We start from the raw sequence: 25,723 nt of genomic DNA on the forward strand, positions 1-25,723 counted from the left end.
GGCCATTACTTCGTGCGAATAAAGAGCAAGCTGCGTTGCACAAGAACGATGTTTTCTGAAACCATGCTGATTACGTATCAATAGATCGTTCCCTTCGAGGTGATTCATAATGTTTGAATACAGTGTATGCTCCAAAACCCTACTGCAAACCGACGTCAATGATATAGGTCTGTAGTTCGATGGATTACTCCTACTACCCTTCTTAAACACTGGTGCGACCTGCGCAGTTTTCCAATCTGTGGGTACAGACCTATCTGTGAGCGAGCGGTTGTATATGATTGCTAAGTAGGGAGCTATTGTATCAGCGTAATCTGAAAGGAACCTACTCGGTATACAATTATGCTCATAATGTCCATCATACGAAGCCCAGTGAGGATGAAAAGCTTCGGTTTGTTTCCCATTACAAACAAAATTAATTTTAAAACAAAATTTTAAATGCCCATCCCATAGAGCAGTCTCAAATTGGCCTAGTGCATTACTCGGTTTACCGATATGTGTGAACAGTAAAACACGGAGAATAATGAGCTCTACAGCAGCGACTGAGCAGCGCTGCCACGTGGAGTAGCAGCTGGTGCGGGCCAGTGCGGTGCTGTCGTTGGGGGAGTACTGGTTTTTCTTGGTGTTTTGCTGTCCCTGCTAACACGCATCGATATAAGGAACGCACTGGACTAATCTCGCGGGCAGTCCTGCCTTTCGATGCTATTAAAGTGTCCCGAGCAGGAAATGGTTTCTCCCGCACAATGTATTTTAGACTTTTCTTCAATTTTTTCCGGGCATTTATTCAGATAATCAATCGATCGCCTTATGTTACTCATCTCATCTTTTCGATTGGTGGTTCAGTTGTTGTATTTGTAGGCTACATTACACACGTTAATCTAATCTGTTGTAATCTATGGTTGTAAGCGAAAATAGAAGTTTCCGAAAGTGAATATAATTCGCAAGGAGACAGTGACAAAAAGGAGAGGACTAAATGGGGAAGTATCTCCTGCTGAACTAAAAAGCGTTTATCTGTGTACTTGTAAGTAGGCTGTTTAGGTTTTTATGTTGGTAACGCCACGTAGCGCCCTGTATGAAAATCCCTGACTGTGCTGTGTGCAGTATGTGGCTGGTTAGCATTTTTGAAATATTCTCTATTGTAGTGTTGGGCAGTTGCATATGAACAACGCTTAGCGTTGCGCAGTTGGAGGTGAGCCGCCAGCAGTGTTGGATGTGGGGAGAGAGATGGCGGAGTTTTGAGAGCGGATGATCTGGACGTGTGTTCATCAGAGACAGTAAATTTGTAAGACTGGATGTCATGAACTGATATATATATATATATATATATATATATATATATATATATATATATATATTGATTTTTGAACACTATTAAGGTAAATACATTGTTTGTTCTCTATCAAAATCTTTCATTTGCTAACTATGCCTATCAGTAGTTAGTGTCTTCAGTAGTTAGAATCTTTTATTTAGCTGGCAGTATTGGCGCTCGCTGTATTGCAGTAGTTCGAGTAACGAAGGTTTTTGTGAGGTAAGTGATTCATGAAAGGTATAGGCTTTTGTTAGTCAGAGCCATTCTTTTGTAGGGATTATTGAAAGTCAGATTGCGTTGCGCTAAAAATATTGGGTGTCAGCTTAGTGTTGATCAGAATAAGTAAAGAGGGAAATGTCTGAGTACGTTCGGTTTTGCTCATCTCAGCTGTTTGAAAATCAAATAACGTAAGAGGTTTATCAGCCCAGTATTTCATAAACTTTTCTAAGGGGAGGTTTCAATCTATTCGAAGTGGGAAATGAATGCACCATTCTTGGCATAATGTGTAAGTAACCGGTTCAAAGCCATGAGTACAACATGTAATAAGATATTTAATGTTGGTCAGAGATCCTTTAATGACACTACTAAATGTGCAAATGGGCAAGATCACAAGAAGAATGTGAACGTCTCATTCAAGAACACGACAACAACTTCATTTTTTGCGTTAAATTCTGAAAACAGCATGCATCAGGATAAAGTTACAGCTTCTGACTTGATCAATTTATATCACAATGTTCTAAACAACGTGCCTTTTCGTTATTATAATTGTGACTAAAAATTGTTGTCTATGACATTTCCAGATTCAGAAATTGCTAGGAACATTTCCATGGGAAGAACAAAAGTAGCATCAGTAGTTATCAGTGAGATTGCACCTTCTCAGTAAGTGAACACATTAAAAGATCTTCATAGAAAGATGATTTACTCAGTATCAAGTGATACCGCTAATCGTGGACATACTAAAGTGTTTCCAGTGAGCCGCATGGAGTGGCCGCGTGGTTTGAGGCGCCATGCCATTGATTGCGCGGCCCCTCCCGCCGGAGGTTCGAGTCCTCCCTCGGGCGTGAGAGTGTGTGTTGTTCTTAGCAAGTTAGTTTAAGCTGGCTTCAGTAATGTGTAAGTCTAGGGACCGTTGACCTCAACAGTTTGGTCCCTTAGGAACTCACACACATTTGAACATTTTGATTCCAATTATCACTAGATATTTCAGTTTTCTTGAAAATGAAGTACCTGTGCTGTTAGGCTAATATAGTTTCAGTCATAAGTCTGCAAACGCTAGTTTTGATCAAATTAAAGGCAGATTAACAATGCACAGATTAAACCTGGATACCATTTCTTCACACACTGCCGACAGTGCATATGTCAATTTTGGGAATAAACATTCAGTATTTACTACCAAATGAAAATAATTTTTAATCCTAGCAAGTTGCTCAGTTCATAAAATTCATAAAATTCTGATTTAGAAAATTTTGTTTCAAAAATGTATAGCTTTTTCTCCCGCCACTCAAAAAAAAAAACCAAGGGTTTGACGGAGGTATTTTTTAAATTTTGTGGTACTGAATACATGGACATTTTAAGACATTTCTGCCCAAGATGGCTGAGCATTTATCCAACTGTTGATAGACTACTATAATTCTTTATAGTCATAAGATGTTATTTTGTATCACAGGGGAGATAAGTGTCCAGTAGCCATACCAAAGTTTTTCCAGAATGTCCAGAATGGTAATGAGGATGTATGTAGGACATTTTGCTAATTGTTGTTTTTGCATAAGTGTTTAAAAATGTCATGTGACTGTGGAATCTTTAGAAAGGGATAATTTATTGGCTATTGAAGAGTTTCGTTTAATGAAATCTCTTAAATAACAGTTAAAACAACGAATATCAGACAGTGCATTGATTGACTCTCCTGTCATTTCTTGGTAGAATATTTTATATGTTATGAACAATGGTGTAATATTCTACAATATTTATTATTTTTTCATAAACTAGGTTTTGGCTGTTATGCCATCATCAGCTACAAAGGTAAATATGTGGAGCAGTGAAATTTTGTGGATTAAGGATTTTAAATTAGTGCACGTACAGAGTATCTCCATTTCCAGACTACAAAAATGTTAATGTCAGAATTCGGAATAAAATAAGTGGGATTGTTTTAGTGTAAATATGATGTAAGATTATTTAACTAAGATGAGATATGTGACACTTTACGTAATGGACTATAGAAAAATTAAAACAATTGTACAAAGAAGAACATAACTGAACAATAAACTTTCATGCCATATTCCAAGGATGTGGATGGACAAAATAATCTTGTCTTTAACAGATCCTAAACAGCAAACACATATAATAGTGATATTAAGCAGTTGAGTGAAGCAGCTGTGGTTATACAAAGTAAAAATTTTTAACATAACAAAAGAAATTATATTAACTGAAATAAAAGAAACTGGGCGTATGAGTAAGAGGGGTGATTTACAACATGGCCTGGATGGGATTGTGAGTAGTATCTGCAGTTAGAAACGGTGAGTGAATTGGAAATATCTAACTTCATGTCTAGTGCCCCACTAGCTAAGGAACAACTATTAACCAATTTCAAGAACAGAATGATTGACAATAATGTTATAGCAGTCCATTCAGACAAAGGAAATGCTGTTGTCTTCATGGATAATTGTAACTGTATTAATAAAGTGGAAGATTTTCTAAATGCTACCAGTTTCCAATAGATACAGAAAGATCCCACACAATCCTAGAATGACATAATTACGTGTGTTATCAAACCATGTGATTATATTCATACTTTCAAGATTTATAGGAAACCTACCACGGGCCAATTCTCTACATCCAGTGATCCATAAACATGGTACCTTTCATTCTGTGATACATCGACTAATATCCATACCTATGAGTGAAGACAACTTCCAAATGTAATTAAATCCCATCAAACAAATAGCGTCAAACAATGACTGTCCTCCTACTTTAGTGTGCTCCATAAAGCACAGAAAGCAGAAACAACAGGTGTACTCTCTTCTTTGCCCTGTTCTTGACCCACTGCCTCAAGAATTCAATAAATAATGCACAGTTCCATACTTAGGAAAAGTCTAACTGGATGGCCAGGAAGCTTAAATCCAGGAATGTAAAAGCCTCATTTTATGTGCACAGTACTGTTGGACACTTTTTGCCCAAAGCAGAGTCAGCACTCAAGGTTTGGAAAAGAGTGTAATATATAAAATTACTTGTAACTGTAGTAAATTCTATGTAGGTAACTCTGGCAGGGCAATATGTACCCACTTGAAGGAACACTACAGAGGCTGGAAACTTAGAAAAGGAGACTCTACTTTTTCAGACTTCTGCCTAAAGAAAGTCATTACAAGGTCAAATATGAAGTATTACATCTCATCCACAAAAAAAGGAAGATGAACTATCTTGAAATAACAGAAATTAATAATCACAATTAATTAAACATGCCGAGATAGTATGCCGTGGTCGCCGGCCGGTGTGGCCGTGCGGTTCTAAGCGCTTCAGTTTGGAATCGCGTGACTGCTACGGTCGCAAGTTCGAATCCTGCATCGGGCATGGATGTGTGTGATGTCCTTTAGGTTTAAGTAGTTCTAAGTTCTAGGGAACTGATGACCTCAGAAGTTAAGTCCCATGGTGCTCAGAGCCATTTGAACCATTTTATGCCGTGGTCGGGGACATTTTCTCGGGGATTGTAGTTTTGTTGGATGACCTATACACACTGTCTCGCTACTGTCTACGGCAAAATTCCGCTTTCCCGAGCTTCCGCGCAGTGGCATGAAGCCACATGTTTTGCATACGCGAACTCAATTGGCCGTTGTCGACTGCCGTCGTCCGCTTTTGCTATCATCCCATGGTAGAAAACTGGTACGCATCTTGTTCAGCAACGGAATCCAAATTTCATTCAATTTCTCGCCCTCCTCCTATAGAAATTCCTGGGGCGTTTCACAACCTCTATGGCCTTTCTGTATAGCCTTTGGTGGCATCCGCTTGTGGCTGCCAGTACTTGAGTCCTGTCAAAATGAATGTGGCGGTGTCTCCTAGCATGTTCCGCTACAGCTGATCTGTCAGTCTCTCCTCTTCCGCAATTGCCCTGCGCTCCTCGAGTCTTTTTTTTTTTATTTTTTTTTTAGAATCCACGTACACCTTCTGCGCCAAGCAGCTCTGGTTCGCAGATTTTTCTTGCTCTATCCGCCTACGATTTTATGATTCAACGCTTTTTTTGTGGGTGGTGGTTCGAATCCCGGTGTAGGTAAAGGTGTCTGTGTGCATGAGTTTTCAGTAAACCGCGTGGCCAAAGCTACCATCTTCTTTCTTGAAACCAAACAGGTCAAGAAAATGTAATCTTCTATCTGCTCCTCCTCCTTGGTAAACTAAATCTTGAGATTGACCCCGGTGTCTCCCTGCCATGCCCCCACAAAACAAATGTATCATCGAAGCACCAAATATTCGGTTTCTTCTTCGTAGTTTCCAATGCCCCCTCCTCCAATTTTTCCGTAAAGGAGTTCTTTCTAACCGGGCTTAAGGGGCTCCCCATAGCGACACCATCCGTCTATTCACAGAACTCTTCGTTCCATTTTAAATACGTGGTTGTGGGGCAATATTTAAACAGTTCTGCAACATCAGGAGGAAAAATCCAAAATCCAAAATTAATAAACACATGTCTATAAACCCAGCTTAATACTGAATGACTAAACACTGTTACCTTACTCACCACTTATAACTACAGATACTATTCATAATCCCATCCAAGCCATATTGCAAATTACGTCTCTTAATCACATGCATTTCAGTTACTATAATTTCTTTTGTTGTGTTAAAAAGAATTTTACTGTGCATAATCAGACGCGCCTTAATATCACTATTATATCTTATCTGTTTGTAATTTAGGATTATTTTGTACAGCCACACCCTTCGAATATGCCACGAACGTTTATTGTTCAATTATGTTCTTCCTTCTACAATTGCATTAATTTTTCTATAGTCCATTAGCTAATGTGTCACATATGTTATCTTATCTAAATAATCTTACATCGCATATACACTGAAATAATACCAATCATATTATTTCTAATGCTATCAATAACATTTTTCTTGTCTGGAAATGGAAATACTCTGTACATGCACTAATTTAAAATCTTTAATCCACAAAATTTGACTGCACCACTTACTTATCTTTGAAGCTGATGATGGCATAACAGCCGAAAATCGGTTTGTTTAAGAAATAATAAATGTTCTAGAATATTACACCAGTGTTGTGTGTGTTTTCATAATATCAGCTATGTTTTCTGGGTTCAAAACTATGACCTACCTTAATCTTCTGAAAGCATAAAGTATCCAGTCAATGGAGTTTAGGTTTATACAATGGTATGAACCAGAGTATTTGATATCTAGATTTTATTTTTCAGTAAATATTTCAGTTGTAAAATGAGTATCAGGCCTCTGGAGGAGGAGATTGATTTCAGCTCTATTCTTAAAGTGCTCCAGGGACTAAATTTCTAAAATAAAATAGATGCAGTTGAATTGCATTAAGATTTTTTACTAGTAAAGGACACAGTATTACAGTATATAACAAAAGTAAAGAATCTTGTGCAATTAAATGGATTGCAATTCTAATGTTCTTCCAGTAGAAAAACAAACTAATGGCAGCCTTACTAAGTTGTTGGAGTTTTTATTCTCAATTCCACCAGCAAATGCATCTGTTGAAAGGATTTCCAGCCACAGACTAAGGTTGTGGACAAATAGTATAGACAGGTTTCAGGAAATTAGGGCATGTGCAAGAAGGAACTAGAAATATTCTTTTAAACAGAAATAATATGGTGCATGAATTTAATTTGCAAGAAATAATATATGTTTTTCTAAAAATAAATCAGGTCAAAAATATTTACATTTTATAATTCTGCAATAATTTAAATATGAATTTTTATGTTAGGTAACTTTAAATTGTATTTGTGGAAACCATTTTTTAAGTGAATAAGAGAAAGAAGAGAACATTACTACGGATTTTATTTCATGCTGTACTCTGTCCCCCAAAATTCTGAAATGTACATCCCTTAGGGCACTCTTGCTGCTCACCCCATTCCTACAGAAGTGGTCACCCTAGATGGGCGTCGTCAAAGACGTGATGGGCAGTATTTGTTTGGTTGACTCCAACTACACATTACAAAAAATTAATTGGAAACAACTGCCGAAAGAGAAGAGAAAATGCGCCTGACGACTCAGGAGAGACACGCTGTATATACACAAGATAATCAGAAATAGTCTGGAAAGTACATAAGAGTGTTGCGGGGTAACTTGTGCTGGGAAATAACTGTTAAGAAAAATATTCGATACGTTGCGACGTTTCCGACTTAATTGGCATTGAAATTAGCCAATCAGGCCACTGCAAGTGCAAATTCAAACGGCGCTCCAGATACAATTTCTGTCAGTTGTTCTCAAAGTGCAGAATCGATGATAGCATATGTGACTGTTCAGCCTTGGGTTCAGGTTCGATTCTTACTTCGTCACATTTCCAATTTTTATTTGGTGACACCGTCTTTGGAGAGCCGCTTGGATTTCCACGCGCAACGGCCTGATTGGCTAACTTCAGTGTTAATTAACTCAGAAATGGCTCAATGTATCAAATTTTTTTCTTAATAATTATTTCTCATCACAGCCTACCCTGCAATACCCACACTAGCTTTTCATGCTGTTTCTGGCCACCGTGTATATGTACAATAGTTCTCTTAAAGGAACCATGAAGAAATGATCTTATAATTTATTAATAATAAGGGTACAGTTGGAGGTGGGTCAGTTATCTTCGGCACAGTTACTTGCTCACTTAGAATTATTTTATTTGTGTGGATCATTCATTTATACAGTATTACATGCAGTATTCTTACAAGGAACCCCTTGAGTGCGAGGTCTCAAAAGGCCAATGATTTTTACGGCGTCCGACGACCCACATATTGATTACCATGCAACCACAATATTGGCTGCTAATGGTAACAGGGGGCAGGACTGGAGGTATCCAATGGTGAGCGCAGCATGAAGCCACGGAGCGTAGTTGAACTGCTTAGCCGATGAGTAGCTCACAACAGTTCTACAGTGTTAGTGGTGTTGATACAAAGTAGAGCAATGGCAACGATAAACAAAGCAAACATTGCATTATATCTACAACAACAGCTGCCGAACGTGACATTTCGTCAGAAAGGAACCCAAGGAATTTTGCAGACTGAGGAACAAGTGGCAGATGCAATATTAGCGTTTCTGCAAGGTGTGGCAGTGGAATGTGTAGTACCGTATACGCTCGAGTGTGCGGAAGACGTGCGTGTGATGTATAATGATGACGATACGTGCCTAACAAGTGAAATTGATACTGAAAAACTTGTCCAGCTGTGTAGTTGTCGGATAAGAAGCCACAAATCCCGTCTCTACTGAAATGTAGTATAAGACAACTGTTTTACAAGAAGCGGGTACTAAACATAATTACGCACATGGAAGATCATCCGCAACATAGTGCAAAAACAAATATTAACAGATTTCAAAATGGTTGAAATGGCTCTGAGCACTATGGGACTTAACAGCTGAGGTCATCAGTCCCCTAGAACTTAAAACTACTTAAACCTAACTAACCTAAAGACATCACACACATCCATGCCCGATGCAGGATTCGAACCTGCGACCGTAGCGGTCGTGCGGTTCCAGACTGAAGCGCCTAGAACCGCTTGCCCATTCCGGCCGGCTAACAGATTTCGAATAGGTCCACATCAATATGACAGTGTAGGACATAAGTAGAACTAAAGATATGCAAAGAAGGACAAGGAGCAGTTGTTGTAAAAACTGGTATTTGCACTTTCGAAGGATGCTCGATGCTATTTACTGGATGTGCATCATGCAAGTGTAGGAAAGTTGTGGAATGTTTTCAAAGAGATAGTGTCGCGCGGCAATTGAGAGATATATACCACATAAATTAATAAGTGATGGTACTGATCCCCCATGGAACACAAAACGGGTCAGATCATTGTTGAAGAAGCAACGTAAAAAGCATGCCAAATTTAAAAGAACGCGAAATCCCCAAGATTGGAAAAGTTTTACAGAAGTTCGAAATATGGCGCGTACTTCAATGCGAGATGCTTTTAATAGTTTCCACAACGAAATTCTGTCTCGAAATTTGGCAGAAAACCTAAAGAGATTATAGCCATACATAAAGCACACCAGTGGCAAGACACAGTCAATACCTTCACTGCGGAATAACAACGGTGAAGCCACTGATGACAGTGCCACTAAAGCAGAGTTATTAAATACGGTTTTCCGAAACTCCTTCACCAAAGAAGACGAAGTAAATATTCCTGAATTCCAATTAAGAGCAACTGCCAAGATGAGAAACATAGAAGTAGATATCCTCGGTGTAACGAAGCAGCTTAAATCGCTTAATAAAGGCAAGGCCACCGGTCCAGATTGTATACAAGTTCCTCTCAGAGTATGCTGACAAAATAGCTCCATATTCAGCAATTATATACAACCACTCGCTCACAGAAAGATCCGTACCTAAAGACTGGAAAATTGTTCAAGTCACACCAATACCCAAAAAGGGAAGTTGGTGTGATCCGCTGAATTACAGGCATATATCACTAAAGTCGATTTGCAGTAAGCTTTTGGAACATATACTGTGTTCGAACATTATGAAGTACCTCGAAGAAAACGATTTATTGACATATAATCAGCAAGGTTTCAGAAAATATCGCTCTTGTGAAACACAACTAGCTCTTTATACTCATGAAGTAATAAGTGCCATCGACAGGGATGTCAAATTGATTCCATATTTTTACATTTCGAGAAGGCTTTCGACACCGCTCCTCACAAGCGTCTTCTAACCAAAGGCCCGCCCCCGGTAGCTGAATGGTCAGCGTGACAGACTGTCAATCCTAAGGGCCCGGGTTCGATTGCCGGCTGGGTCGGAGATTTTCTCCGCTCAGGGGCTGGGTGTTGTGTTGTCCTAATCATCATCATTTCATCCCCATCGACACGCAGGTCGCCGAAGTGGCGTCAAATCGAAAGACCTGCACCAGGCGAACGGTCTACCCGATGGGGGGCCCTAGCCACACGACATTTCATTTCATTTCTATCAAACTGCGTGCCTAAGGAGTATCTCCTCAGTTGTGCGACTGGATTCGCGATTTCCTGTCAGAAAGGTCACAGTTCGTAGTAATAGACGGAAAATCATCTAGTAAAACAGAAGTAACATCCGGCGTACCCCAAGGAAGTGTTATAGGCCCTCGATAGGAGACAATCTGAGTAGCCGTCTTAGATTGTTTGCAGATGATGCTGTCATTTACCGTCTTGTAAAGTCATCAGATGATCAAAACGATTTGCAAAATGATTTAGATAAGATATCTATATAATGCGAAAAGTGGCAATTGACCCTGAATAAGGAAAAGTGTGAAGTTATTCACATGAGTACTGAAAGAAATCAGCTAAATTTTTATTACGCCGTAAGTCACACAAATCTGAAGGCTGTAAATTCAACTAAATACTTAGGGATTACAATTACAAATAACCTAAATTGGAACGATCACATACACTACTGGCCATTAAAATTGCTACACCAAGAAGAAATGCAGATTACAAACGGGTATTCATTGGACAAATATACACTCCTGGAAATTGAAATAAGAACACCGTGAATTCATTGTCAGGAAGGGGAAACTTTATTGGCACATTCCTGGGGTCAGATACATCACATGATCACACTGACAGAACCACAGGCACATAGACACAGGCAACAGAGCATGCACAATGTCGGCACTAGTACAGTGTATATCCACCTTTCGCAGCAATGCAGGCTGCTATTCTCCCATGGAGACGATCGTAGAGATGCTGGATGTAGTCCTGTGGAACGGCTTGCCATGCCATTTCCACCTGGCGCCTCAGTTGGACCAGCGTTCGTGCTGGACGTGCAGACCGCGTGAGACGACGCTTCATCCAGTCCCAAACATGCTCAATGGGGGACAGATCCGGAGATCTTGCTGGCCAGGGTAGTTGACTTACACCTTCTAGAGCACGTTGGGTGGCACGGGATACATGCGGACGTGCATTGTCCTGTTGGAACAGCAAGTTCCCTTGCCGGTCTAGGAATGGTAGAACGATGGGTTCGATGACGGTTTGGATGTACCGTGCACTATTCAGTGTCCCCTCGACGATCACCAGTGGTGTACGGCCAGTGTAGGAGATCGCTCCCCACACCATGATGCCGGGTGTTGGCCCTGTGTGCCTCGGTCGTATGCAGTCCTGATTGTGGCGCTCACCTGCACGGCGCCAAACACGCATACGACCATCATTGGCACCAAGGCAGAAGCGACTCTCATCGCTGAAAACGACACGTCTCCATTCGTCGCTCCATTCACGCCTGTCGCGACACCACTGGAGGCGGGCTGCACGATGTTGGGGCGTGAGCGGAAGACGGCCTAACGGTGTGCGGGACCGTAGCCCAGCTTCATGGAGACGGTTGCGAATGGTCCTCGCCGATACCCCAGGAGCAACAGTGTCCCTAATTTGCTGGGAAGTGGCGGTGCGGTCCCCTACGGCACTGCGTAGGATCCTACGGTCTTGGCGTGCATCCGTGCGTCGCTGCGGTCCGGTCCCAGGTCGACGGGCACGTGCACCTTCCGCCGACCACTGGCGACAACATCGATGTACTGTGGAAACCTCACGCCCCACGTGTTGAGCAATTCGGCGGTACGTCCACCCGGCCTCCCGCATGCCCACTATACGCCCTCGTTCAAAGTCCGTCAACTGCACATACGGTTCACGTCCACGCTGTCGCGGCATGCTACCAGTGTTAAAGACTGCGATGGAGCTCCGTATGCCACGGCAAACTGGCTGACACTGACGGCGGCGGTGCACAAATGCTGCGCAGCTAGCGCCATTCGACGGCCAACACCGCGGGTCCTGGTGTGTCCGCTGTGCCGTGCGTGTGATCATTGCTTGTACAGCCCTCTCGCAGTGTCCGGAGCAAGTATGGTGGGTCTGACACACCGGTGTCAATGTGTTCTTTTTTCCATTTCCAGGAGTGTATTATACTTGAACTGACATGTGATTACATTTTCACGCAATTTGGGTGCATAGATCACGAGAAATAAGTACCCAGAACAACCACCTTTGGCCGTAATAACAGCCTTGATACGCTTGGGCATTGAGTCAAACAGAGCTTGGATGGCGTATACAGGTACAGCTGCCCATGCAGCTTCACCATGATACCACAGTACATCAAGAGTAGTGACTGGCGTATTGTGACGAGCCAGTTGCTCGGCCACCATTGACCAGACGTTTTCAATTGGTGAGAAATCTGGAGAATATGCTAGCCAGGGCAGCAGTCGAACATTTTCTGTATCCAAAAATGCCCGTACAGGACCTGCAACATGCGGCCGTGCATTATCCTGCTGAAATGAAGGGTTTCGCAGGGATCGAATGAAGGGTAGAGCCACGGGTCGTAACACATCTGAAATGTAACGTCCACTGTTCAAAGTGCCGTCAATGCGAACAAGAGGTGACCGAGACGTGTAACCAATGGCACCCCATACCATCACGCCAGGTGATACGTCAGTTTGGCGATGACGAATACACGCTTCCAATGTGGGTTCACCGCGATGTCGCCAAACACGGATGCGACCATCATGATGCTGTAAACAGAACCTGGATTCATCAGAAAAAAATGACGTTTTGCCATTCTTGCACCCAGGTTCGTCGTTGAGTACACCATTGCAGGCGCTCCTGTCTGTGATGCAGCGTCAAGGGTAACCGCAGCCACGGTCTCCGAGCTGATAGTCCATGCTGCTGCAAACGTCGTAGAACTGTTCGTGCAGACGGTTTTTGTCTTGCAAACGTCCCCATCTGTTGACGCAGGGATCGAGACGTGGCTGCACCATCCGCTACAGCCATGCTGATAAGATGCCTGTCATCTCGACTACTAGTGATACGAGGCCGTTGGGATCCAGCATGGCGTTGCGTATTACCCCCTGAACCCACCGATTCCACCTTCTGCTAACAGTCATTGGATCTCGACCAACGCGAGCAGCAATGTCGCGATACGATAAACCGCAATCGCGATAGGCTACAATCCGACCTTTAGCAAAGTCGGAAACGTGATGGTACGCATTTCTCCTCCTTACACGAGGCATCACAACAACGTTCCACCACGCAACGCCGGTCAACTTCTGTTTGTGAGTGAGAAATCGGTTGGAAATTTCGTCATGTCAGCACGTTGTAGGTGTCGCCACCGGCGCCAACGTTGTGTGAATGCTCTGAAAGGCTAATCATTTGCATATCACAGCATCTTCTTCCTGTCGGTTAAATTTCGCGTCTGTAGCACATCTTCGTGGTGTAGCAATTTTAATGGCCAGTAGTTTAGATAATATTGTGGGTAGAGCAAACCAAATACTGCGATTCATTGGCAGAACGCTTACAGCTTGAAGGTGGTTCATTGAACCGTCTGCCAGGCACCTTATTGTGAATATCAGAGTAATCGCGGTAGATATAGATGACCTACCACGTTACGCACATCAAAGTGCGCCCGACATAGATAACAATTATTTAAAGGGAAGCAGTGGATGGTCGTCTTAGAACTTCAAAGAGTGCTACACAATTGGAAGTTGTAACATAACGAAATTTCAAACAAACCGTCAACTTGACAATGCACAGCAAACTGCGGAAATGACCAGAATATTTGTAGATGAGATAAACAAACTTACGCCATTGTTCAGTAAGGAATCTGTTTTCAACCCCAACCAGTCGAGATTTGAAGAGGAAATGCATATAAGAGGAAACCTGGAAGTCAGAGATACCAACAGAGCTGTATCAAGATAAACTAACATCAGTGCATTATCGAATTAGTATACAATTTGTCGACTGTTAATCTGGATGGTAAATTGGCTGGAAAGTTATTTATTATGCTGCGAGAAGTTAGAGGTGGTCTGCATCTCTACAGCTCTTTATTGTGTGTGTGATCTTGCAAGGGCATTAGGGAATACTTACGTCACAACAATTAAACAATTAAGAGCGGGAAAGCGGACATAAGATACCTACAACTAAGGTATGAAGACTGCTTTTGGCCAATAGCTTGTCAAAATAACCTACTGTTACTTGATTCCTGGTCTGCATATAAAAATCGAACTCCTTTATAGCAAACTAGTCCTTCTGGAAAGTGTGTGACATTGCAGTTAATACCACCTGGAACCACTGAACAAATTCAGCCTCTGGACGTTTGTTTTTTTATCTTAAGTAAAACTTCAAACATGTCTATGACAACTCTTATAGATACAGCGGATTGTCAGCAGCCTTCGGATATCCATGTGGCTACGGTGTAGCTTTCGTGAACAAGTTACATTTTTACATAGAACCGAAATATACTCCGTATGTGCGAGATGTGGATATCCATGCGACTTGCAGTGTGGTAGGCCTCTGGCTACTCAAGAAGGTCCTCCAGTTCTGTAAAGCTAGACTGTAAACAAGTTTTAGCCAACACGTTTTTACGGGTACTGAAATAATAACGATGCCTGTCAACTGTACAACTATTACTAGTGCAGGTAGTATAAGTCTTTGTTACAAACGCGAAATGAAGTTACCAAATAAAATTATTTGAATTTGAAAGAGACATTACCGATGTAACAATTACATATCGCCTAACAGTCTACGCACTTAATGATGAATATATTGAAAACTTGCTATTCCTAGTACGGTATGTTCACTCTGTTGTTTCTCTGACTGTTAACCAGGCCCCTTAGACTCACACTGATGTCCAGCATCTTATGGCATTCTGTCTTTGGCATCTAGATTTGTCGCAGATTATTTCTAATAGTGCGTTTTGAATGACTTGGCAACTTATATCGCGGAGAATATGCTTGATGCGGCCATTGTCCTATCGAAATACTATGAAGTATTCAGAAACTGGCTGCGGGGTTTGCTCAGTTTGTACGTGCGCTGTCGACTGACCCACAAATAAGACCAGAGACACAAAAATTTAGGCTACTTCAATACCTATCGCGACACCAAGCCTCTGAGCTACACTTTGTTTCACAAGCAGATTATTTGCGAATGGATCCCGAATAGTGTATTATATAGCAAAAGGAAACAAGAGATTTTCGTAGTGTACTTGATGTGCTTAAAATAATGAACTGTATTTAGAGATTGAACTCCTTCTATAAAAATAAGAAGGAGACTATTAAGTATAGCGACTACTCACTGCCCAGTTGATTGCTGCATTTTACGAACAGTTCACATCTTGCACAAAGTGTTCGTAGTAACTACTAAATGAAGGCTTCAAAATTGGTTCAAATGGCTCTGAGAACTATGGGACTTAACATCTTAGGTCATCAGTCCCCTTGAACTTAGAACTACTTAAACCTAACTAACCTAAGGACATCACACACATCCATGCCCGAGGCAGGATTCGAACCTGCGACCGTAGCAGTCCCGCGGTTCCGGACTGTAGCGCCTAGAACCGCACGGCCACCGCGGCCGGCATAATGAAGGCTTCAGCTCGCTGCCACAGTGAGTTTGGAGAGAAACTCGAATGCATTCAGCCTAATGCAAACACCATCTTGTTCCCACAATATGCGCGACAAAACACGCATCTTATTAGGCGTGCGAAGCGAAAAGTTGTAGGCCTCAGAACTATTCGACCGAAAGTCCAAGTTCGCTCTTTCGACAGTCGCACGGTAGTGACGAAACGCTGGATCCTGGGTTGCAGTGGCAGTAGTTTGTGCAAAATGTTCTGCCAGCGTCTGAGCAATGGCTCGGGGTGTCGTTTGGAGGCATCCCTGGTTCAGGACTGCAGCGATTGGTAAACGGCTGCGTTTACCGGAAATCCTCCGGATGGCTTCCCATACTTTTGTGGAACAAGTGGAATGGTTGATGGAGTCCAGGAACTCCTGCCATGACCTTTTATTGCTCTCTTTAATGACACGGCGTGCCCTGGCTCTCGCGATTCGAAAGGCGGTAAGATTGACCGCTGTTGGGCGGCATTTAAATCGGCGAAGAGCCGCACGCCTGTCCCGGATGGCTGAACGGCACTCTTCTGTCCACCAAGGCACAAGGCGCCGCTTAAGAGTGCCAGAAGACTGTGGTGTGGACAGGTCAGCAGCATGATGGATCACAAGCGTGATGTGATCCACCCATTCCTGTACGCTATTGTGGCGGTCAAAGACAGCCAACCGAGTGAACAGTGGCCAGTTAGCCCTGCCAATCATCCACGATGGTGGCCGCTGCTCCAGCAATACCCTATCCAGGAGATGAATGCGGATAGGGAAGTGATCGCTGGAATGAAGGTCGTCAATGACCTCCCAGAGAACAGAGTCGGTGAGGGTTGGAGAGCAGAAAGATAGGTCAATGGCTGAGAATGACCCTGTAGCAGTAGAGAAATGAGTCGGAGTACCTGTGTTGAGGATGCACAACACTTGAGATGTCAGGAGGCTCTCCAAAATTCGACCTCGAACGCAAAGAGAAGTGGAGCCCCACAGGACATGATGGGCATTGAAGTCTCCCAGGAGGAGAAATGGGCGAGGGAGTTGGTCGAGAAGATCTGTGAGAACGTCTAAGGTCATTGCATCCAGAGGGGGTAAATAAAGGGAGCAAACGGTAAGCCTCCGAGGTGAATGAATTTCAACTGCAACTGGTTGCAGGTCAGTATCCAGGGGGAGAGCAGAGGAGTGGTGGTCATTATTGACAAACACAGCGACTTCGCCTTTGGCCCTTTCTCCAGTCAGGTCATCTTTGCGATATAACGTATTGCCCCTTAGTACAGGAGCATCAGATGGTTTGAAATGCGTTTCCTGTAAATACAAGCACAGGGGGCGTTGCCGTGCTAGGAGGTTCAGTTCCTCCACGTGTGCCCGGAATCCATTCATGTTCCACTGTATAATGGGAGCCATCTATCAGGGTGGGAGTACCTTCATTCTCACTTTCTGTCGGGGAGGAGAGCCCACAACAGGTGGAGGCTCAGTTTTGGGGCGAGATGATTGCCCCAGTTTGACATCAACCTCCATCGTCTCAGAAGAGGAGTCGAGAGAGACGTCAGAGAGAATGACATCCACATCAGCAGACTGTATAACTTCAGTCTCCTTTAGTGGGCGAGTCTTCACCTTTGTCTTTGGCTTCGATTTTCTGGCCTGAGGTGGCATTGGAGCCAAAACCTCAGAAGCAGTAGGGGGTGTAGCAGCGCTGGGCAGTGCACATAACTGGACGCGGGAAGGGGCAGGAAGTTCCATGATGTCAGCTTCCACAGCCTGGTCAGAAGGCTGGGGAGGAGCAGCAGGCTTCACAGGAACGGCAGCAGCACACGTACATTGACAAACGCAGGTGCTAGTGCTGACAGTAGCAACCTCCGTTTATGTAGCGGCATCGGTTTTCAAGACTGGCTGCGTGAGAACGGAAGAAAAGGAAGCAGCGAACGTGGGCAGCTGCATGGACTTGTAAATTTTCTTCGCCTCACCATACGGAATGCGTTTTGTAGTTTTTAGTTCCTGGATCTTCCGTTCCTCAAGGAAAACTCTGCATTCCCTACTCCACACAGGGTGATCCCCAGAGCAGTTGACACACTTGGGAGGAGAGCAGCAACCAACTCCCTCATGGGCGGCTTTACCACAATTCCCGCAAATGGCTTCCCCTCTACAGCCGAGAGTAGTGTGTCCAAAGTGTTGGCATTTAAAACACCGCATGGGGTTGGGGTAATAAGGCCGTACACTGAGACGTAGGAAAATTGGCCTTCACATGCTCTGGCAATTTGGTGCTGTTAAATGTAAGGATAAATGAGTCAGTCTTTATGAGAGTACCATCCACCCGTTTCATAACGTGTTGCACGTCGACGATTCCTTCCCGGGACCATTCAGCCTTCAGTTCGTCTTGGGGAATGTCAACAAGATCTCTGCAAGTCACAACACCCTTGCTGTAGTTCAAGGTGTTGTTAAATTCAGTCTCTATCGCAAACTCCCCAAGAAATTGTGCCTTCTGAAGGTTCTGGACTTGCTGGAAGCTAGATGTTTCAACCAACAAGGTGCCATTTCGCAAGCGCTTTACAGACTTTAATGTGCCAGCAATACCTTCTAAGCCCTTCTGGATATAAAATGGCGAAACTTTTTCGAAACTCCCATCTTTTCTTTTAATTATGAGAAACACATTCTGCGAAGCAGTTTGCATTCTGTTACGAGTAACTGAATCAGGAGGACTGGCTACACGAGCCCTCTTGTTGGATTGGGTGTTAGAACCCACCAGCGGTCCACCCTTTCCGCTGGCAGGAGAAGAATAAAAGTTCGAGGGTTCCATCTCGGTCCCACGAGCAGCTAGGGAACTAGAAGTCCACCTAGACAGAGCCCCGCGTGCCTAGGTAAGCCCTATACAACTGAGGTGCGGCAGGTTCCCCAGAGGTTGCCCGCTAACGACTGTTCCACCTCAACAGCCGTGCATCTTATCGGCGCGCAGCACACCTTGAGATTGAGGGGTTGTTTATAGAGGTTTATTCCATCCTCGCGATCCGGGCGGTAAAGCCAAGATCCCCACTCCCTGAGACACACAACATTCCACCGCCGCGCCGCACGGTGGTCGTTGAAGTATGCCCAGAGCTTACGGTGACAGAGGACTAGCGGCGCTTTCCAGTCCCCAGCTCAGGAACCCCGGGGTCGCCAAGCCCGTACCCAGCAAATGAATGCTGAGCCCCTGGGGGCATTTTGAGAACAGTTGACGATATTGTACCTCTGTTTTCACCCAAATGAATTGTGAAAAGTCCTCACTGAACGACATATGGTCCTTTTTGTACCTACATAAATTACAGAGATACCGGTATGATCTTTGCTTCTCAAATGGAACACTAGTAAGCCCTGCTGCTAGTATTGTAGTTCTAAAAAAGATGAATTTAACGGCTTTCACTCTTGAAAGTCCGAATACTATAGTCTGATTAAAATTACTTGATAGTTGACACTTCACGTATTGGAGTTGGTTTCCTCCAATCAGAGCGCTCAACGTCACGACCGAACGAACCATTCGCCGTTTCCAAACTGCCATAACAATAGGTCAATTCACTTCCATTTACTTCTATGGTTTTCTTTCTCAGTGTGTTTGGATTCTGAATCATGCATCCAGCCCTCTTACTTCGTATTTAATCACACATGATAATCATACCAAAAACATAAACACACACACACACACAATGATGCTAACGAAATATACACGTCTCATACGCATCACTAACCAAACGCTAATGGATCCTTCTACATACGGCACGATTCAGCGTCACATACGCAGTTATTTTAATCACAGAAATCCGCTAACATAAATTAAGCTTCGCTCGACATTGCGTGAAACCGAATTTGTGAAGGATGCAATATATCGCTGCGACTGTGTCAACAGAGTCATGAATTTAATAAATTTAAGCATTTTACTAGCGTGCTGCAGCGGTTAGCGTGTAAGTCTTACGTGTAGAAGGGGGTTGATTCGAATCTTGCTGCATGCAGCGAATTCTTTTTATTTGTAAATCTACTCTAAAGGCTTCGATATTATTTTGCTTATACATACAGGGTGGTACATTGATCGTGACCGGGCCAAATACCTCACGAAATATGCGTCAAACGAAAAAACTACAAAGAACGAAACTCGTCTATCTTGAAGGGGGAAACCAGATGGCGCTATGGTTGGTCCGCTAGATGGCGCTGCCATAGGTCACACGGTTATCAACAGCGTTTTTTTTAAATTGGAACCCCCATTTTTTATTATATATTCCTGCAGTACGTAAAGAAATACGAATGTTTTAGGTGGGCCACTTTTTTCACTTTGTGACAGATTGCGCTGTAATAGTCACAAACATATGGCTCACAATTTTAGAACAGTTGGTAACAGATAGGTTTTTTAAATTAAAGTACAGAACGCAGATACGTTTGAACATTTTATTTCAGTTGTTCCAATGTGATACATGTACCTTTCTGAACTTATCATTTCTGAGAACGCATGCTGTTACAGCGTGATTACTTGTAAATACCACGTTAATGCAATAAATGCTCAAAATGATGTCCAACAAACTCAATGCATTTGGTAATACGTGTAACGACATTCCCCTCAGCAGGGAGTAGTTCACCTTCCGTCATGTTTGCACATGCATTGACAGTGCGCTGACGCATGTTGTCAGGCGTTGTTGTTGGATCACGATAGCAAATATACTTCAACTTTCCCGACAAAAAGAAATCCGGGGACGTCAGATCCGATGAACGTGCGGGCCATGGTATGGTGCTTCGACGACCAATCCACCCGTCATGAAATATGCTATTCAATACCGCTTCAACCGTACGCGAGCTATGTGCCGGACATCCATCATGTTGGAAGTACATCGCCATTCTGTCATGCAGTGAAACATCTTGTAGTATCATAGGTAGAACATTACGTAGGAAATCAGCATACATTGCACCATTTAGATTGCCATCGATAAAATGGACGCCAATTATCCTTCCTCCCATTATGCCGCACCATACATTAACCCGCCTAGGTCGCTGATGTTCCATGTGTCGCAGCCATCGTGGATTTTCCGTTGTCCAATAGTGCATATTATGCCGGTTTACGTTACCGCTGTTGGTGAATGACGCTTCGTCGCTAAATAGAACGCGTGCAAAAAATCTGTTATCGTCCCGTAATTTCTCTTGTGCCCAGTGGCAGAACTGTACACGACGTTCAAAGACGTCGCCATGCAGTTGCTGGTGCATAGAGATATGGTTCGGGTGTAATCGACGTTGATATAGCATTCTCAACACCGACGTTTTTGAGACTCCCGATTGTCACGCAATTTGTCTGCTACTGATGTGCGGATTAGCAGCGACAGCAGCTATACTTCAACACGATATCGACCTTTTCCGTAATTGCTAAACGGTCCATTTTAACACGGGTAATGTATCACGAAGCAAATACCGTCCGCACTGGCGGAATGTTACGTGATACCACGTACTTATACGTTTGTGACAATTACAGCGCCATCTATCACAAAGCGAAAAAAGTGGTCCAACTAAAACATTCATATGTCTTTACGTACTACACGAATATGTAGTAAAAAATGGAGGTTCTTATTTTTAAAAAAACGCAGTTAATACCCATTAGACCTATGGCAGCGCCTTCTAGCGGGCCAACCATAGCGCCATCTGGTTTCCCCCTTCAAGCTAGACGAGTTTCGTTCTTTGTAGTTTTTTTTTGTTTGATGCTTAAAAAATGGCTCTGAGCACTATGGGACTTAACATCTGTGTTCATCAGTCCCCTAGAACTTAGAACTACTTAAACCTAACTAACCTAAGGACGTCACACACATCCATGGCCGAGGCAGGATCCGAACCTGCGACCGGAGCGGTCACGCGGTTCCAGACGAAGCGCCTAGACCGCACGGCCACACCGGCCGGCTCTGATGCTTATTTCGTGAGATATTTGGTCCGGTCACTATCAATGGACCACCCTGTATATACATAATTTTCTAACACCTTACCTCGTCATTTTCATCATGGTATTGACTTCTTTATTTGCTCTTATTTTTCTTACCATCATTCTTTTTCGTCTGTAATATGCCCGTGTCCCCTATAATCAGCAGCCAAGTGCCAAGGACTTCTCATGGGTTGGTAACGTGTCAACATTCGTAGCCAGTGTCAGAATATTTTTCGGGCTAGAGTTTGTTCATAGAGGTTACTATTAACCGCAGTGAACAAAGCAAGCGTGAAATAAATTCTGCCGTCGATTTCTTAGATCCATTGCGCATGACGAGACTGTGCTTAAGTTAGCTGCTGCAGTTCAGTCATTTGTCACTTAAAATCAACTGTCGACAGAGCATCTCGCATTTTCGACCTACCTCTCGGCGACCACTTACAACATCGTTCCTCGTTACACATTAGCAGCATTTATGAAGCGGCCTGCCATGATTGTGGGCGGTACCCGGTGGCCGATGTGGCAACGCTGTAGCGGCAAGTGACAAACGTCACTGTAAGGTAATGTTTATCGGAGTATGGTTACGGAGCTTTATCTGTTTTAGGATTAATCTGTTTGTACTTCAAACAGGTTGCCGTCTTCTGTGGAAGTTCATATTGTTATCACGTTGAACTGATGGCGCTCCATCTTGACACACCTAACAGTCAATTACAAAAGGGAAACAGTGGAGAATAGTTTAATTTAAAATTGATATTAATCACACGAATTACATGTGGTTGGACTGACACACGGACTGCGAGGTAAAAGACGCGTCATTTAAAAAAATTGACTTATTTCTCTGAAATTATCCGTGTAAACAGTGAAGTCACCATGAAAAAACATGGATTATATCGTAATAGGCTTATATGCTCTATAATTCTCCTTGCACTTGATAACAAAGAACTTTCTGAAAACTGTTTCTGTGAACTCTGGACTGAGAGATGACTGTGCTTCATTCACTTACGTCAAAACTGCTTTTGGTTCAGTTTCTAAAGAGTGAAAGCAGACGTATTTATCGGTTCCCAGATCAGAGAATTTTTTAGACATTAGGTTTCAGATAATGATAAAAAACAAGAAGAAAATAGCACGGCAAACTTTTACGAATGTTTCGAATCGTTTACTGTAAAACTTCATAGTGGGAAATTACAAAAGAAAAAATCTATTGGATGATCTGATTCGCTCGTACGGACAGCTGCAGCGTCACTGGGAAATTCCGGTTTTTCGTTGCTTGCTTTTTTTTTTGCAGCTACACTTCCATGTCTTCCCGCCGAATTGAGTGATGTGAGCGATGAACTTGGTGTGAGTTTCCACCATGATGGTGAAAAGGATCGGTCCTGTAATAAAGTACTAGAGGCATCCTAAAAAGCGACGACACCCTCTTAATGAATATGATATTTTTCATTTCTTTTCATATTTCCCTGTAATATACAAAAAACAAATATTTTATACAAAACATGAAACAAAAGCTAATAAATGAGAGATTTATTTTCAGATTCCGTGATCAAAAAACACAAAGATAGAGTATTCTGTTCACTACAACATAAAACTTTTCAGAATTTGCAGAAAAGTGTAAGAGTAGGAAAAATGCTTAGCAAAAAAACTAATGCCCCTTGATCACATCCTTATCACAGAAGATTTCATATTAAAATAAGTTAGGGTTAAAATTATTCATATAACTGCATGGATGGACAGGAGATCGGAAACTGGAATTTCGGAAGAGTCATCCCAGCATTCCTCGCGTGAAGACCCGGGTGTCAAACCTCCAGTGCTGCGCGCCACCTGCATAGCTGAACACTGGAAGGATCGAATGCAGATGTGTATTGGTCTAGTGTGCTCTGTTATAACACAAACACATTTTGTGCAAACGTGCAGTCGTCTGTTTTGTACTGGACAGATAACGCTAGCTGATAGCCTTCACGTTCGGTCGTGTTGTGAAAATGTATTGATAAAGTGTACGCATAAGCTGATAACAATACTCTCAGCTTCCGTGTGACATATCTCAACTTTTTCTCCAATTGATGCTGTTTTTCTATGATTTTTTTCTAAATTATGGAAACCGCGATTTATTGAGTCTTACCTCTCTGTCAATAATCCCAGTTCAAGACTGTTTTTCTGTTGTCTACTTGTACATCTTTTACGACCTCTGTAGAGTAATTTCGAGTTGTCTGTATACCTAGGCTTAGTCACTTCACTTTCCTGTGACAGGTCAGTCTCATTGTAAAGAACGAAATGAACACCACTTTTTTGTGGTGAAAATAACATTCTTCGTTGAACTGATGTTACTGATTTATTTTCTCATGAAGCGCGTTTCGCGCAATAGAAGGCATCTTTAGATTTACTATTATAGTGTTGATAAGTGGGTTTTGGGTGCCACGATAAGGGTATCGGCAGAATAGACTGCTCTTGTCATATATAGTAAAATAAATTGCAGGAAGTATGTGCTCGCGTCATATTTTAAAAGCGTAACAGCCGATGACCTTGCAGGTCTGTGTTGTAGACACTAATCGATACAAGGCAGAATCAGGATAGTGTATGACACCGGAAAATGAAGAACAATGGCCACGGCGTATGTGCCATGTGACGGACTATGTACATGTCCGATCCTGCCTCGTAGCCACTGGTCTGTGCTACACAGACCTGCAAGGTTATTGGGTGTTAGATACTTGCTTGTGACGGGGAAGGGGGGATGAGGGAGGTCTGTTTTTGGCGCTGCCCTAATCATAGCATCCAAAACCCACTTACCAACACTGTACTGGTCAATCTCAAGATGACTTGTATTAGACGAAACGCGCAGCATGAATAAAGAAAGCAATAAAATCAATTCCGCAACCAAAACTGTTGTTTCTACCACATTCTGCATACTGTTTGCGATAACATCACGACATGAAGTGAAAATCTTTTAGCACTTTTTTGAATTTACTGTCACAAATTGCAACAAAAATTTCACACCAGCTGTTGACACTGCTGAAATAGACGACCTGTCGATGGTTTTCACCTGCGTATGAAGCATGTCACAATAACATATCTACAGTAAGGGCACAGTAAGAGCTCTAACGGAACGTCACTCACAAACTTCTGAAGACTGGTAGAAACAAAATGAGCAAAATTTATCTCACACGGTCTGGCTTGCGCTAGTAAATACTGCGTGCTGGAAAGTAAGCACAGGAACATTTTCTGCAAATGAAGCCTGTAAAAATTGTCGTGTACAATTGTTATATAGAGTAACATCATTCAAGGCGAGAACATCACTGTTTAGCAGTGTTGGAAATGCGAACTTACTTGGAGTAGAAACTTTTCAGTGCCGCACTATCCTCGTAAACTCCGGTCGCCCACTGGCTTTTTTCTTCGCCACAACGTATTTTGCATGATAAGATATGAGACGTGCCAGATACGGTCATCAAAGACACCTGACAATATTTAAGCACCCGTCGCCGCGCAGCTTACTAACGCTATCCACATCGGTCTTCCCATCCACACTTCATAGTCACGATGGCTGAAATCTGGTGGGTACAATTTCTAACACCAAGTTCTCTGACGGAAGAATGTGCAGTAGTGTTGAGTAAATTTCCTGTTTCTTAATGACTGTTGCTACAGATTTAGTTGAAATTAATTTCGAAAGCTCTTTCAAAATCTTTGAAGCCGAAGTAATAATTCGTAGTCAGTGTCTCACTCTTGAGTGGCCCGTTGAGGTATGTTGCTGTTGTGGTCTTCAGTCCTGAGACTGGTTTGATGCAGCTCTCCCAGTACCCACTGCAACCTACATCCTTCTGAATCTGCTTAGTGTATTCATCTCTTGGTCTCCCTCTACGATTTTTACCCTCCACGCTGCCCTCCAATACTAAATTGGTGATCCCTCGATGTCTCAGAACATGTCCTGCCAACCGATCCCTTCTTCTAGTCAAGTTTTGCCACGAGCCCCTCTTCTCCCCAATTCTATTCAATACCTCCTCATTAGTTATC

The 25,723-nt window shown here is 42.8% G+C and overlaps 1 protein-coding gene across 1 annotated transcript in view; it reads right to left on the bottom strand.

Moving 5' to 3' along the window:
• Positions 1 to 25,087, bottom strand: part of LOC126236377 (lipopolysaccharide-induced tumor necrosis factor-alpha factor homolog) — a 77,047-nt gene extending 51,960 nt beyond the window's left edge. Inside the window, exon 1 of the mRNA XM_049945637.1 lies at positions 25,043 to 25,087. The gene's annotated coding sequence lies outside the window, so the exon portion shown is untranslated. The remainder of the gene's footprint in view (positions 1 to 25,042) is intronic.
• Between the last annotated feature and the right edge of the window lie 636 nt (positions 25,088 to 25,723).

The sequence above is a fragment of the Schistocerca nitens genome, chromosome 1 (assembly GCF_023898315.1).
Source record: "Schistocerca nitens isolate TAMUIC-IGC-003100 chromosome 1, iqSchNite1.1, whole genome shotgun sequence".
NCBI lineage: Eukaryota > Metazoa > Arthropoda > Insecta > Orthoptera > Acrididae > Schistocerca > Schistocerca nitens.